We start from the raw sequence: 15,145 nt of genomic DNA, 5'->3' as shown, positions 1-15,145 counted from the left end.
ACTTTGAAACAAAACTGCCCGTTGATTTTCCTCATGTGTTCAGAGAACTTGGTCTGTATATTCGGTTTAACATTTATTGTTCGAAGGAAGCAGTCCAGCAACATTGCAAATGGGAATATTTTGCCTCTGAGGGACACTCATTCACTCCGGTGGCAGAGGAGAGACAAGCCCAAGTTCATACAGGAGAGCACTGGTGTGGAATCCAGCCAATGATGTGGAGAAGTACTCCACTGAGAAAAGACATTTTATGACTCTGCACTTCATCGTTATCTTCTTCTCCATCATCCCATGGTAAAATTTGCCTTACAGAAATATCTGAAAGTGGGCTTAAATATTAAAAGAGTCATTTTGCCTTGCAGAGATATCTGATGGGGTCACTCAGGACATGCTGGCAAGGAGAATGTCAGATTCATAAAATTATAACAATGATTATTATGCCACCTTCATTTTTCTGTGTGATTTTCAGTCCAAGCTTGTCTTTCACATTGCCAAGTGGCTGGAGACAGGCAAAGCTTTTCTTGAAGGCGTTCTCAATATGGCTTTTTCTGTATCTTAACATCTCTGCAAAGCCCTGCTATTATTAGGTCTTTGTAATGCCTTGGTTAAAACCTCAGAGATTATGCTCCTACTTTATACTCCAATAGCTCCTTCATTCATGATGTTTAGTTAGACTAAATATTTGCTTGGAGGACTGGTTGTGCAGTGACTACAGAGATATTCCCCGCACGTGACTAGAGCCAAATTTTCTCTTGCCTTAATATTGTGAACAGAAAAAGAGATATAATAACCTGAAAGCTAGAAAAGGAAAATTAATGTAGGCCAGTAATACCTGCCAGACTAACCTAACATCAAAACATTTGCTGCAGCCTTCACCACATTTACCTCAGGGAATTTAATACGTGAAGCTTCCCAGACTGCCCTTGATAAGTCTGTGAATGGCTGGTGGATGAAACATCGGGTTTAAATGCAGAGCTGGGAGGTTCTGATCCTCTCTGTAGTAATACATTGACACAAGTAAAACACTGAGGATGCAGAGTAAAAAGGTCTCTTCCCTTCAGCCTGTCTGCCCAAATTAACTTGCTTTGGCATTTAAAGAGACCAAGAAGAGGATGGTGATATGTCCTGTCGTGTTTTCTGGTACATCCCAGCAGCACGCTCTTTGCTCTTAACCAGGAGCCTTTGCATTAGCAGCCAGTTCTCCTCCGGTAATTCACTTGTCAAGACTCCTCCTCCGTTCTCTCTGTTCCACACAGCTCTGCTCTCTCTTACATGCAATAGGAGGTTTATTTTTAAAGAGCTTGGAAAGCAAACAATGTCATGTTTTCCTTTTCTCTTAAAAACACACTTGGACAACCTGAAACCATTTTAGAAGGTGACACTACGTGCTCCGACCAAGCAGGGGTAGGTATAAACTAATTACCAAGAACTGGAAAATTCCAGCTTGTGCTTCAGGGCCAGCTTCCATTGCTCTCTCACTCTCCTGCAGTGACAAATTGAATGAGCTCAGCTCCAAAATAAAGACCTGAAGTCCAGAAGCCTTGTTTGTACCAATAAGTGTCAGAAACCCCCAGCCATCTCCAGCTCCTCCCGATCCGTGGTGTCTCCCCGTTCTGCCAAGTGCCTTGACAGGTGTGCAGCCAGACGTCAGAGAAGGACAGTCTGCACAACATGTTCAGCCAACAAAGACTATCCCCAGCCCCACTGTTAAAATCTGTGAATAGGCTTTTCATCTTTCCTTGTTTCAGGGGTCTTCAGCAGTTACAGCAATTCTTCAAATGCTCTCTAGTTTCTGGTGATAGCCAAATGACTGAGTGTTTCCTTAGGACCCCTATCCTCAAGTCCTCAGCACAGCTTTTTTTTCTCAGGTGTCCATGAGGAATCCATCTTCTCTTTCACAGACTCTTCAGAGTGAGAGGAACCTGCATTTTTAGCTCTTCTCTTAATGGGGCTTGTGTTTTGCCTATAGGAATAATTAGAAGTGCTCCCTAATGGCTGCAAGTATCAAAATACCCAAGCCTAAAAAAGGAGACGAGACTCTTTTAACCCAGAAATGACCATAACTGCGCCTTGCCCTTGGAGCCATGCTACACATCCATCAGCAATTCACCATGTCACTGAGTTTTACTATTTTTGTTCCTCAAGCCTCTGTTCGTTTCCCTGTCGAATTCAGCCCACTGGCTGCAGGGCAAAGGTTTTCTCTGAAGGAAAAAATTTCCTGCAGTTCGAGTTGTTGTGGCTTTATTTTTAAGTTCAGTGCAGTAGCAGCAGACATTTCTGGCTACAAAACCTCTCGGTAGGTGGTTAGCACTGCGAGACAGGGCTGTGAAAAGGTGAGACAGACAAGACACCTGTTAAGAACTTGACCCTTATTTCATGGCCTCTGTAGACAAGGTCCTGTGCCTTCTGTCTGGAAGAGCTCGATGGTTTTGGTGATTATTTCACTCTGTTTTCAGGCTGGTTTGAGCTTCCATCCCTCCTGCCTTCTTGGGTCTGCTTTTTATTATTAGGGAGATTAAAATAAAACATCATGAATGTAGCACAAAAACTTCTCCCTAGGTTTAGCTGAGTCCACAGCTCCTGCTGCTTGACTCAGTTCATCACCCCAGTTCCCACTGACTTTGAACTTGGTACCAATTTCCTTTTTGATTTGGGAAGCGTGATGTGAATCCGGAGCCGCACAAGTAGCCGCAGAGGCAGAGAGGAATAAAAGGTGCTGGCTGACAGCATCATCTCTCACACCTGTAGCACCAAGCTCAGGTTTAAAATTTTAAGCCATATATTCCAATATTATCTCACTTTTCATCCTTGTTCTTCCAAGGCTGATCTCAAGATAATAACTTTTCATCACATAAGGTACCCATTTAACATTTTCTTAGCTCTCTGGTGAAGGGGAGTAACCATGCAGCTGTCATAAATTAATTTGAAGGAGTTAGAAAAAGTATTGGTTTCATTCCTCTGTCTTAAAACTATTAATACTAGTTCCATCTATTATTTGTAAGTTCATTTTGCATTCTAAACTAAAACATACATAATTGCTCATGTTTAATGCTGCCTGCATGTTTTACTGATGAAGTGCCACATTCTCCACTTTTTTGCATCGTATCATTTTAATAAATGCCTACCTTTCTACAACCATGTATCTTTCTAAGAAAGTTCTTACACCTTTTATATAGCTCACCAATTTTGTTGTATCGCTGCTTTCTTACACTACATCATCGTGAAACTCAGCATAACATTTTTCATGTTAATTGAACATTCTGCCGATATATACAGATATTTATAATCTCCTAGGGGAAAAGCTGGTTTAGTGTTTTTTCACAGCACAATTAATTTTCATATTTTTACTTATTCACAGAAAACACTAGGATTAAAAATAGTTTAGGCTGAAAACTTACTTGAAAGCTTTTTTCCCCTAAGATTCTAAATATATAATACTAAACTGCGAAAGTTGTGGGGTTTTTTGCTATCAAAATACCACCAGCAACAAAACTCTGCAGGAATTGTAAACCACATTCTGGCCATCTTTCCAGCTGTGATCTCAAGAAAAAAAGGATCCTCTGGTGAATTTATAACTTCCTAGTTTCCCATTTGCTGTACTTTTGTCTCCATAGGCTCAGAGTTTCTTTGCAATTTTTGCTTTATTCAAGTTAACTGGGGAAGATTTATCTGGGGCTTGTTTCACATTCATTCAAATGCTTAAAGAAATGTTGTGGAAAGAGCTATCAGAGGCAGTTTTTAGATATCTAAGACAAATCCTTTGTTTCAACTCCAAATCCCCAGATAAAACACAATTTCAATGTCCAAAAAGAACTCTTCAAAATAAAAATGTAATTTCAAATCTGTACACGTGCCAAATCAGGTGTTTTACTGGCGAGGCTCCTTGGCGATACTTCAGCCCATAGTCTCAATAGCTGAAGTCACCTTATCACAAAAAGAAAACAGTCTTCCGCAGCCAGTAGTTGGAGATGCCTAATGAAAAGGAAAACTTTATACAGCAATTAATTATGTCACTGCAATTATTTTTGTAATTGCACTGTATATTATCTATGTATTTTATCTAAACGCTGCCCAAGTATTTTAAACAGATCATTTGGGGGCTGGAAGCATGGTTTTCTATCTGAATTTTTTAAAGTTTCTATTGTGAGCCATGGATACAAGTGGCTACTGAGGACGTGTTCAATGCTGACAGCTGGGCAAAGATATCTGAATATTTAGGTTCTGGACACTTCCCCAGCGGGTGCAGTGCTGGAGGACGCAGCGTCTGCCGACAAGCATCTGAACAGCCCACTGCCTGGTCACCCAGCTGCTGCCTGGTTTTTCCAGGCACACGATCTGACTTTAATCTACTGTTTTGCCAGGATTTGTCAGAGACAAGATTTCAAAAATAGAGTACTGTATCCTGGTTAAATGACATTTTCTAAAAATATCAAAGCAGACTTATTTTCCAAAGGCTTGCTCATCTCCTCTCTCATTATGCCAGCGCAAACAAGCTACTTTCTCCTCTTATTTCAAATGAGTAGGACATTTGGTTCAACTCCTTCATTTAAGAATAATTTGAAAATTTTCAACACATTTGTTTCAACAAAAATACATTTTATAAGTACAAAATGAGATTTTAAGTACTTGTCTGCACAAGCAGTGTGTCTCATAAGAACAGTGTTGTGATAGCTTTCCTAAACTGATGGGTTTTTTGGCAACTAGCAATGATCTAGTCATATTGCTGACTGACAGAAGCATTTTACCTTTTTATATCAAATCCAGATTATTATCCTTAATGAGATTTAGGATGGGTCACTGCCAGCCTAGGCTGTGACCCTGTTTGTTGAGATAGCATTTTCAAATTCTTGAACTTACCACACATGTATGTCTTCGAAATCTTCCCCAGGAAAATAAAATAGTTATGCAAAAAATAAGCATTCCCCTTTACACAATTTTAGCGGTATCAGATTAATAGCTCTAAAATATGGCTTGATTTTAACCTCGTGTTCTATGCACAGCTCCGTCAGGGTAGCATTTATAAAGTGATGCAAAATCTGGGCAAGCGTTTGTGGCACCACACCTGCCCACCCACTGCCTGAGCTCAGTAAGTCTCAGAGTTCTCTGTTTCAGGAACCGAGAGAAAAATGTTTTAACCAGAGCCCAAGGGAGCTGTCTCTGCAGCATACACGTGCAACAGGGAGAGGATGGACATTAGAAAACAATACAGAATTAAATGTCCTTTTTCTAGAACTCCAGTCTTCACCTTTTATGGGCCTGTTGTTCCAGCCTCGTGGTTAAAAAGCAGTAACTACTATTTGAGTTTTCTTTCCTAGTCAGTTGTGGCCCTTCTCTTACAGTCATTTCAGCTGGATCATGTTTTCTTGTTGGCTTAGGAAAATAATATAATTATGTATGAAAAATTATCATAGTAAAGCTACATTGCTATCCATGAAGAATTTTGTTGCCTGGAGTAAAAAATCTTTTGGGCTCATAACTTCTGCTTTTCTTCCTACAGGCATAAAATGATGAGCTGTGTCAGTCTGCATATATTCACGTATTAATACCACTTAAGCAAAGCATAAGGACCTGGTTTGACTTGGAAAGTGGTTATGGTAATTAGCTTAAATTTGCAAGAATTTGACTCAATAGGAACAACTTGACATTTAGTTTGAAAGGTCTAAATGTTTCTGTAGAGTTTGGATAACAATATTGCTGGTAAGATATTCTTTTTTTTTTTTTTTCCTTTCCCAAATGACACTACAAATACAAAAAGTTCATTTGCAAATGTTTACCTAAAATAAAATGACTTGCATGAAGGCCTATCAATGCAGCTGACACAGATCCCAACCAAGTCGAATCCCTGGCAATAGAGTCTGCCACAGAAGTTGGGCTATTTGCTTTTCTTGAATCCTCCCTGGCTTTAGAAGCTTTCAAATCTTTCCTAATCCTTGCTGAAGGGCACAGCTAATTAACCTGGGAATGGTGCTATGCTGCTGCTTTTGCAAACTACAATGACATACCTGCACAATATCGAACCTTGTCTGTAGATATATCAAGTAGCTCAGGGGAAAATACGTTTGCAGTAGAGCACAAAGCCACCTTTCTACCTGCTTTTTTAAGACATACAAAGGATATCTCTTACTGCAAAGCATCAGAGACACACCGTTTGCTGGGCTGTACCTACAACTGATGACAATCATTAGTAATTAATTTATTTCCATGCTTTATGCTTCCAAAGCACATTAGTTCTTCAAGACATTCATGGCCCCACAAACAAAGTGATACTTGACATCTCCTTTGTGGTCCAGTTCGCACGTTGCTGTTAAAAAACTATTTCCTCTGAAATTGTAGAAGTATGATATTGTGCTGACCACTGTTTCACTCTCCGTTTTTTCAGTTCCCGGAGTTAGAAATTGATTAGTTAATGGAGCTTAAGCTCCATGGCTTGCAGCACGCTGCACCCTTTCATTAGCTGTGAATCCAAGATAAACACAGTGATTTAGGCCCACTAAGCAACTCCATCAGCTACGTAGCATGACAGGTTGCTTCTGCTCTTGGATCTTTATTGAAATAGACTGCTAACAGCTACTATTTTTTTTGCCATATTGTATCAAAAAGCTTGTTTTACTGTTCAGATGATGTGTCAGGGCACAGTGGAGGTGGCTGCTCCCCAGAGACCAGGAGCCTGGGTGTTCCCCACAGGGCAGGGTCTCACACCCAGGACCCAGGTGCCACGTGGGGGGTGATGGCAAAGGGTCCTGGGCTACAGGGTCGGGAGAAGAAAGACTTCAGAAAGGCAAGAGGATGTAAGTCCTTCTGCTCTTTCCAGGTGCCATTTTCTGATTAAAATTGTTAGTTTAAATGATTTTTTTCGAGTCATTCCAGGTGAGCTAAGACACTGTCATAAATCAGTGCTATCCGTCTATCCACACATGTACTCAAATAACCCAGGTTGTTGGATGCTTAATTACAAATACACATTTGTGTGACTTTTCTATTGGTACTTTTTGAGAAAAACAGAGGGACAAGCTGACTAACCAGCAGGAGATCATGAGCTTTTGTGGTGCTGACCTTACTCTGACTCAAAACTGTTGCATTTGAGCACATGCTGGAAGGGCAAAATACTCCAAACCACAGGTGTCTGTTGCATTAAAGAGTGGCCCGACTACACGTGTCACTGTATATGCCACTGGAGAGGAAGCAGTTTACACATCAGTCTCCACATATTGCCATCTGCATGTGGTAGTGTGTTTTTTGAAGGTCTGCATTTATTTAGGAAAAGCCAGTTTGCAGAACAAAATATACGGTAAATAAGACTCCCTTTCACACGATGCAGAGTTGCCCTGGTTTTATTCACTGAAGAATAAAAGAGCATGACTCATCGTTGCTGACGTTAACGTACCTAGCAATGTAATGCTGCTTATTTTTACTTACAGTCATTCCAAGTACTACAACATATTCTGCTAAAATATATGTGATAATAAAAGGGTATCTTAATGAGATTATTGAAACATGAAGCCTTTAAATAGGGAATTACTTCTCAAGTTTAACAGTGTTTTTCTGACCCTTGATCCTATTTACTATATGGAAAAAAATATGGTGGAATGAGAATGAGTGATGAATAATAGTTTTGGATGAAGTGACGGGATTCCTAAGGCAGAAGTCTTTGGGGACAAAATGGATCAAAATGTCCATGTGAGTGTAAAATATGTTATTATTTTATAATCAAATGTATGAAATGCATTAAATACATAATGAAATACATATTTGTCATCGGAAAATACAGTGATTAAGATTAGTTATTGATACTGATAAACACTGATGATTAATATTAATTAAGGTTTCGTAGCTGGAAATTCCCTGGCAAGCAATACATTGATGCTGTCAGGAAACTCAAATTCCCATGGCTCATCTTTTGTGCATTAAACCACAATAAATGCAGTATTCCTGTCATCTAAAATACTGATTGCTTGAATTACAAATGATCACTCCATATGTGAGTTACTCCTGTTTTTTAACACAAAACATCTATTGCCAGCCATTGTTGAGGAGAGGATATTAGGCTAAAAAGGCTTTTGATATGATCCAACACATTGATCCTGCGTTTTTCTATTATTATCTTGCTTTAAAAAGGACACGACTCTATTTCTGCACCAAATGCTGCTTTCAGGTGCATCACCACAGCAGCACTATGGATGATAACAAACATGGGTGGCAGTGGCTGAGCCTCTATCTCAAGAAGATTTGGCATCTTGTCTTAACTCCAGGGAGATAAAAAGGCATTTTCTGGATATCATTATTCAAGAAGCAGCATCTATTAAGAGCCCCACAGTACAAACTATATTGCCATTAGATAGAGGCAGCGATTGGGAAAAGTATATAACCTTCCGCTCCTCTTAAAAAATCTTCCCTTTAATATTACATCATTCCGTTTTATCTGAACTGAGATTAAACAAGATTATATGTGTGGAGGAAGTAAAACAGATTGGAAACAATAATGTAGTCCTACCACAAGGAGGATTTCATTTAAAGAGGTTGTTTCAGCAAATAGTGATTAATAGAAAAGCGCCTGCAAAGCTTTGAAATGATTGTCTTCTTTCATGAAACAAGTCATTTGCATTTAAACAAATTCTTCTGTACGTAGATAAAATAAAATGACAGGGTTAGTATAGAGGGAAAATTACTTGGCATCAAACCATCAATACTTCAATTGTATTGTTATCTGAAAGACAGAGATGGAAGGTTACTTTGTAAACATATTTCTTAATAGGATCATTTTCTAACGAGCGATAGCAGTTTGTGACAAGATTTAATCTTACATAGTCTTTTTGCAAAATATATGTGATGCTATGGGATCGAACAAAGCAGGATATTTTATCTACAAAAGACAATGGCTCTCTCCCCAGAAGGACACTTCACCTGATATACTTGGTCACACAAAATCTCAGAAATCATGCTGTGCTTTCAGAAATAGTCACAAGAAAATCATTTTTGTCAAATAGTTAGGTTTGAAAATGTGTTTTACTATAGACCAGAAGAAAAACCCAAACTCCTGCTATTCTCACAATAAAAAAAATAGTAAACTGAGGAAGTGACAGTTCAGGAAGGATTTAAACACACTGATTTTGCAGCCTACAAATTGCATTCTTTCATAGTGTGGAACACGTGCTTTGTAGGACAGTTGTGGGGCAACTGCATTGTGAATTACAGGATTATGCAATAAAGGCTGCAATGCTTTGACTTCTCATGAACCCTCACCTGCAAACTGACAGACAGATCAACCGAGCACGGATGGAAATGGTCTCATGGATTTCCTCAGCTCTTAGATTTGCTGGTGCCAGAACTGGCATTTTTAGCTGATGGCATACTTTTGGAAACACATGTAGTTCATGTGAGAGATATGGGTTTAGCAAGGGGTCCAGGTGGCTCATAGTAGGGTTTATATTGGTTTAGTAGTTCCCTGCTTTCTTTGCAGGAACTGATTGTGGTAAACAGGTTTACCATTGCTCTTCCACTTCAAAAAATCTCCTCTGAATCCTTCGGATTTTCACCCTTCTTCTTCAACAGGAATGTGGAGCTACTGAGGAATGTGGGATGCTTTGTATGGCTATTTTAGTTGCATTCTTGATCTCATGGCTTTTGTCTTCCTCTTTGTTTTCATGATACAGTATTTTTTAGAATTAGATCTAATCTACATTCGATCATTTCATTTCTTTCCCCTACTTTGGCTTGTGACAGAAGAGAAAAGTCAGCTTGACTAAATTCAAACAAGATAACAGAACCAGGGAGAAACGTGTGAAGAAACTGGTGGATGATGGATATTTCCTTTATTCCCAAGGACTAAGAACAACCATTGTGCTTATTCTATTTTTAGAGGGTGAAAAAACACTTTCCAGGCCCTTTCAAGGCAGTCAGGGGTACAGAATAAAGGTGAGGAGCTGGTGACAAGGGGGATAGGCATGAGCTTTAGTGGATGTACCACAAAAGTTAGAAAAGAAGGAGCAGACGAATGTGTGCTTGTGGGAGACCTGAGCAAATGCGAAAAACTGAATCTCTGGAGAAATATTAAACCAATTGAAAGGAGCGCACTGCCTAACCTAGTAAATGCTTTGAAGAGTCCAACTCAACATTTTCTCAGTTGCTTTTCCAAAAAATTATGGGAAGTAAGAACTGGTTGTGCATCACCTTTAGGTGAATCACTTTACCAATTGAATTAGGGCTTGTAGCGGGGTGTTAAATTACTGAAAGAGGGGCCGTATGGATTTGCCAGGCCATCTGTACTGATACTTGCTGTCACAAACAGACGTCTACATGAGCAAGGCATGAACCGTACCCATCTCATTTTGTTCCATGCATCTCCAGATTGGACTTAGGATACTTCAAGCAGCAGAAGGAAAATCGTGAGAATGATACCATAGGAAAACCATAGGAATGGAGCAAGTTCCTATAATGTTCCTAAAAGCAATAAGACTCTGAAGAGTTCACTTAAACTAAAAACATACAGCTGCATCCTGGCCTGGACAGCCAAGAAACTAAGTCAGCTAAAGGAAACCGAACGGCTCCAAAAAGATTTACTGCTTGTGGGATATAAGTTTTTATTACTTTAGAAAATAAATACCCCTCCTTTCAGGAGGTCTGTGATAATGAAGTCTGAAACAGTAGACTGGTGGGTTCTGTACAACAGGCATCACAATCCAGGAGAATATGGGATTAATTTGTAAAGGCTTCTAAGAACAGGTCAATTGCATAGGCAGGAAAAAAAATGGTGGGTTCCCTCCCTGGTTCTTTGCTTCCTGGTTCTTTACTGGTCTTTTTTTCATTTTTATATTTTGAATTATTTTAACTTTTTCTTTGCACTATAAAACTCTCTATGCTAGGAATATTAATGAGTTGAAGATAAATATTCAATAATTATATCCCTTTTTTTTCATTTTTGGTGTACAGCATTTTTATACATTCCTCAAGTTCATAATTCTCACGGTTTACTGTATGAAAAATTATCAAAGGTAATAAAAATGAAAGGAAACAGCACTCCTGATTTTCATAAAAATATGCCAAGAAATAAAAAAGTGGAACAAATCCCTAAAATACATACACAACCAGGCTCTTTTTGCATTTTTTTTTCCACAAGCACCAGCTGTTTTTTGCATACTAGCAGAAGGAACATACTTGCAGATTCAGTTTATGGGAGCTTTGTTTATACACTGAGTGAGGATTAACAACTAATTTTAATTAATGTGGCAAAACCAAGTTCAAAGAAGACGTAAAATTTGTAAATCTTGTAAGACTATTAATTCTGGCTGCATTCTTAGATGCAGAAAAGGTGCTGCATGGAATTTTCCATCTTGACATTTTTACTAAGTTTTACATAGCGTAATCCTTCCTCCATCACTATTTCACAAGGAACCTCCTGATTTAGCAGATCTTTAATTACACCCCTGTGGCTCCCAATCTTTAATGTGTCTTTACAACCTTTCTGTAAAACAGACAAATTGCATCGTTGTCATTTCAAGTGTTCATCAAGCAAGAAATCTGTGGAAGAGCCAGCAACTAAAACAAAGGACTTGTTTCTTGGAGCAACCTACAGCGACGCAATGCCAATAGCAGCAATCCAAAAAGAGCAGCATCCATGCTTTGATGGAAACAAGTAAACTAGCAACAGGCAACTTGGATTTCACAAGAATAAATAATGTCAAACGGATCTAACTTTCCTTCGTGACAGAATAATGAGCCTTGTGGAGACATGAAGCTGTAAATATTATATATCTTGACTTTAGCCAGGCTTTTGGCGTGATCAAATGCAATGTTCTTGTAGCGAAGCTGGGGAAACAAACCATAAGAATTGGCTGTGGAACTCTGCTCAGAAAACACTTATTATATTTTTCTGACGAAGGAGCAAGTGGGGGTTTTGCTTTGGTCAGTCTTGAGCCTGAAGTTCAGGAAATCTGTTCAGAGGGTTTAATTTATTGAAGATTCAGAAGGAACATTAGCAAAAATTTCCTAATGGGAGCATGTTCAAGCACTAGATTAACAGCAGGGTTTTCAAGATTGGATTCTCCTATACAGTTACCAAAGCATAAGTTCAATGCTGTTCTCTTTTGGGGACGAAGGGACAGATCCAATGAGGTGAGGTCCCTTTTTGGCTGGTGCTATTTAATTACATGATTTAATGCCTTACAGCAACGTCACAGGCAAATTACTCATTTGAGATCAGGCAGCATCACACCAAATTGCAATACAAATCGCTGGTGAGAAGTCCTTGTGCTCCTTTCCACCCCACTTTCACCCTTCCCCAAAACACCACTGACCTGTCAGGTCACCCTCAGGTCTGGCTTTGAGATTCTTTCTCTAAGGCATCACCAGAATAACAGCATAATGAATTGAGGGAAGCTGTCCTAAGAGAAGTTTCTTTCTAGTGGATTGGTTTTGCCTCATTGCCTCTCTTAGTGTTTTCTAGATTGAACAGAAAGCCTAGAAATGGAAGTAGCAGCCATTACTCTAAACTGCATGGCCAAAATTGTTCAGGTTCATCGCCTGGGGTCACACGTCAGCTCCTCTGTTCTGGGGCATCGTTACAGAGACCTCTCTTACCTACCCGATATGCTAAAAACCTGAAAATGGGATGAACTGCTGGAAAAAGGTGAAGATCTTGGTACATTATAAGAATTCTGTGATTTTATAGTTGGATTCCCAACTGTGGAATAGGAAATGGGGCTCTTGACCTGTTCTGCATCCCCTGTGGGGACGGTGGGACAGCCGCACCCCACGCTGCCGGTGAACCGGGGATACCCACGCACAGTGCTGGTATTTGTGAGAAAGGCTTTCTCCACCACGCAGAAGCAGTAACCCCTACTGAGCTAAGTAACTAATAGTAAGCTGAGCTAATTAGTTTAATGAGCTAATACAAAGTAGCTACATCACAGAGTCTCGCTTTGATGCTAATTCCCTCATGTAAGGAGTCCTTTTATGTCCTGGGCTACTGTTTAAACCACTGGACCAATTTGCCAGCCCCTGTTAATTTAAATCTGTTATTAATGAATGAGAAAGCATGTGGATCTGGTTGCAGTAGAAGAATATTTGTTTTATTTCATCCTGCTGTGGTTTTTCCTTCAAGGTTTGTCTCATTGAGAGGCAATACCAGGGAAGAAAGTAAATAATGTGAAGTTCTTTCTGCAGCTCGTTCCACTGCTGCAAACAGCAGCAGTGTTTTTAACCTATACATTCATTTTACTCTTCTGTATTGTAAAGTATGTATTACTGAGCACGGCTCTTCAACCTGCTCCTACCATGACCATGAATATATTTTTTCACAGTTCCTTTACCTCTTTTTTCTTTCAATATTCTTCTTGCTGGATATAGACGTTTCTTAAGCTCTTAGTCTTGCCTTTTATACTGAGACAAATTCCTGTTACTGTGATCTATAAACCTTTTATGTGGTCACAAGTCTGCACACTGCTTTCTTTGATAACTTAAATACACACCTGATGTCTCCTTTAAGAACAATTCTATCACTTTTTTGATATAAACTATAAAAAAGCACCTGTGAGCCCATTGTTAGTCAGATAAGAGCCCTTGAAATATTTCTATTATTCAACATTTTAAAAGAGTTTAATAAGCTATATTTTATCAAACATCACTGTAGGTTTTTCAAAGTATTTTAGAGAGACTGTCTCACCATTTTTGTTTCCCAACCCCCAGATAATGCAAGAAGAAAGTGTACCAAAATTCTCTGGAGTCATTCCATCACGAATTCCAAACCACTGTTTTCTCTAGAAGTGGTGCAGGGTTTTTATGGTCACTCTATTTAATTTTTACAAGGTGAGTGTGGACGGCACACAGAGAAAGGGAAGATATTTCGGGAAAGAAGCCGCATAGTACAAGATTTAGGGTTTAAAACACATGGATCATCCATAAATTCCTGTTATTAAAGTCAAGGTGTTTATTGCTGTGTCTAATCCAATACTCTTGAGGCTGCTACCCAAAGGGATTCCCTCTCCTCATCCTCAGCTGCTTCCTCACGCTGGTTTTCTGTGCTGGATTGAGCAACTGTGCTGCACCAACGGGCTGAGCCAATACGTAACCAGTCCCAGCCACAAAAACGCCATCTTTTCAGCTGGCCCAGCTCCTTCATCCAATTCCCTCTGCACCATACCAACATACCTGGTATATTATCCTAATTTGCCAGAAGGAGGTGGAGATCTCAGCATCAGCTACTCTAGGAGAGTTGTGCATTAAGATCGGCACTTTATGACAATGATTCAGGCAATCCAAGATCTTTAGCTCAGATTAAGCTTTATTAATTGATTGATTGACTTTCCAGAAGGAAATGTGATTACAGTGTCGACAGAACATGAACTACTATTCAACTACTAAGGGATGCTCTAGAAGGATGTATTTTATTTGTGGATGACATAATTCAACACATCTTGCTGCTGTGTGGAAAACCATAGAAAAAACTTTAGATGGTGAGAAACAGAGTTACATATGTCAGAAGTCTGTGCTAAAATCTTTAAACAATATACTTACCATAATTTAAAATACACATTGAGCACTTTTCTCCTCCCTGCCTAAAAATAACCAGTAGCAATTCTTTTATTTCAGTCCTGCAGAAATGTTTACCAGTAGTTCTGATTCAAGTCATTACACAAAATTAATTGCCTGTTTTAATATTTTAGCATCGCAATTTATAGTGTAAACTATTCAGGATAGGGACATGGCATATCTAGAGGCTTTGTAATTAACACAATGAGGCCTCAAATCTGATTCAGACTTCCTAGTGCTGCTACAGCTGAGCCAATAAATAATGATTTTACATGATTTCTATCACATAATCCATCAGTAGGGATGAATAGTATTGAATTTCTCTCTCGTTCATTAATGGGTTTTCCTTTTGGATGGGAAATACAGCCTGACAGAGGGCTGGCTTCGATGCACCTGGTCGTACTGTGCACTCCCGTAGCAACACAGTGTTACGAGCCTGTAGTAGTTTGTGTTGTGGTGTTTGTACAACTACGGAGCGCGGACAAGACGCAGACAAGGAGGCGTCTGGCCTCCACGAGGGGATGAGTCTGTGCTGCCCACCTGAAGAGATGGACATTTCTTTCTTCTGAGACCAAACGCATTCACCCCAAGCAATAAAAAGTTTATTTCTTGACTGCCATGAGCT

The sequence above is a fragment of the Patagioenas fasciata genome, chromosome 11, assembly GCF_037038585.1.
Source record: "Patagioenas fasciata isolate bPatFas1 chromosome 11, bPatFas1.hap1, whole genome shotgun sequence".
NCBI lineage: Eukaryota > Metazoa > Chordata > Aves > Columbiformes > Columbidae > Patagioenas > Patagioenas fasciata.
This window is presented reverse-complemented; position numbering follows the sequence as displayed.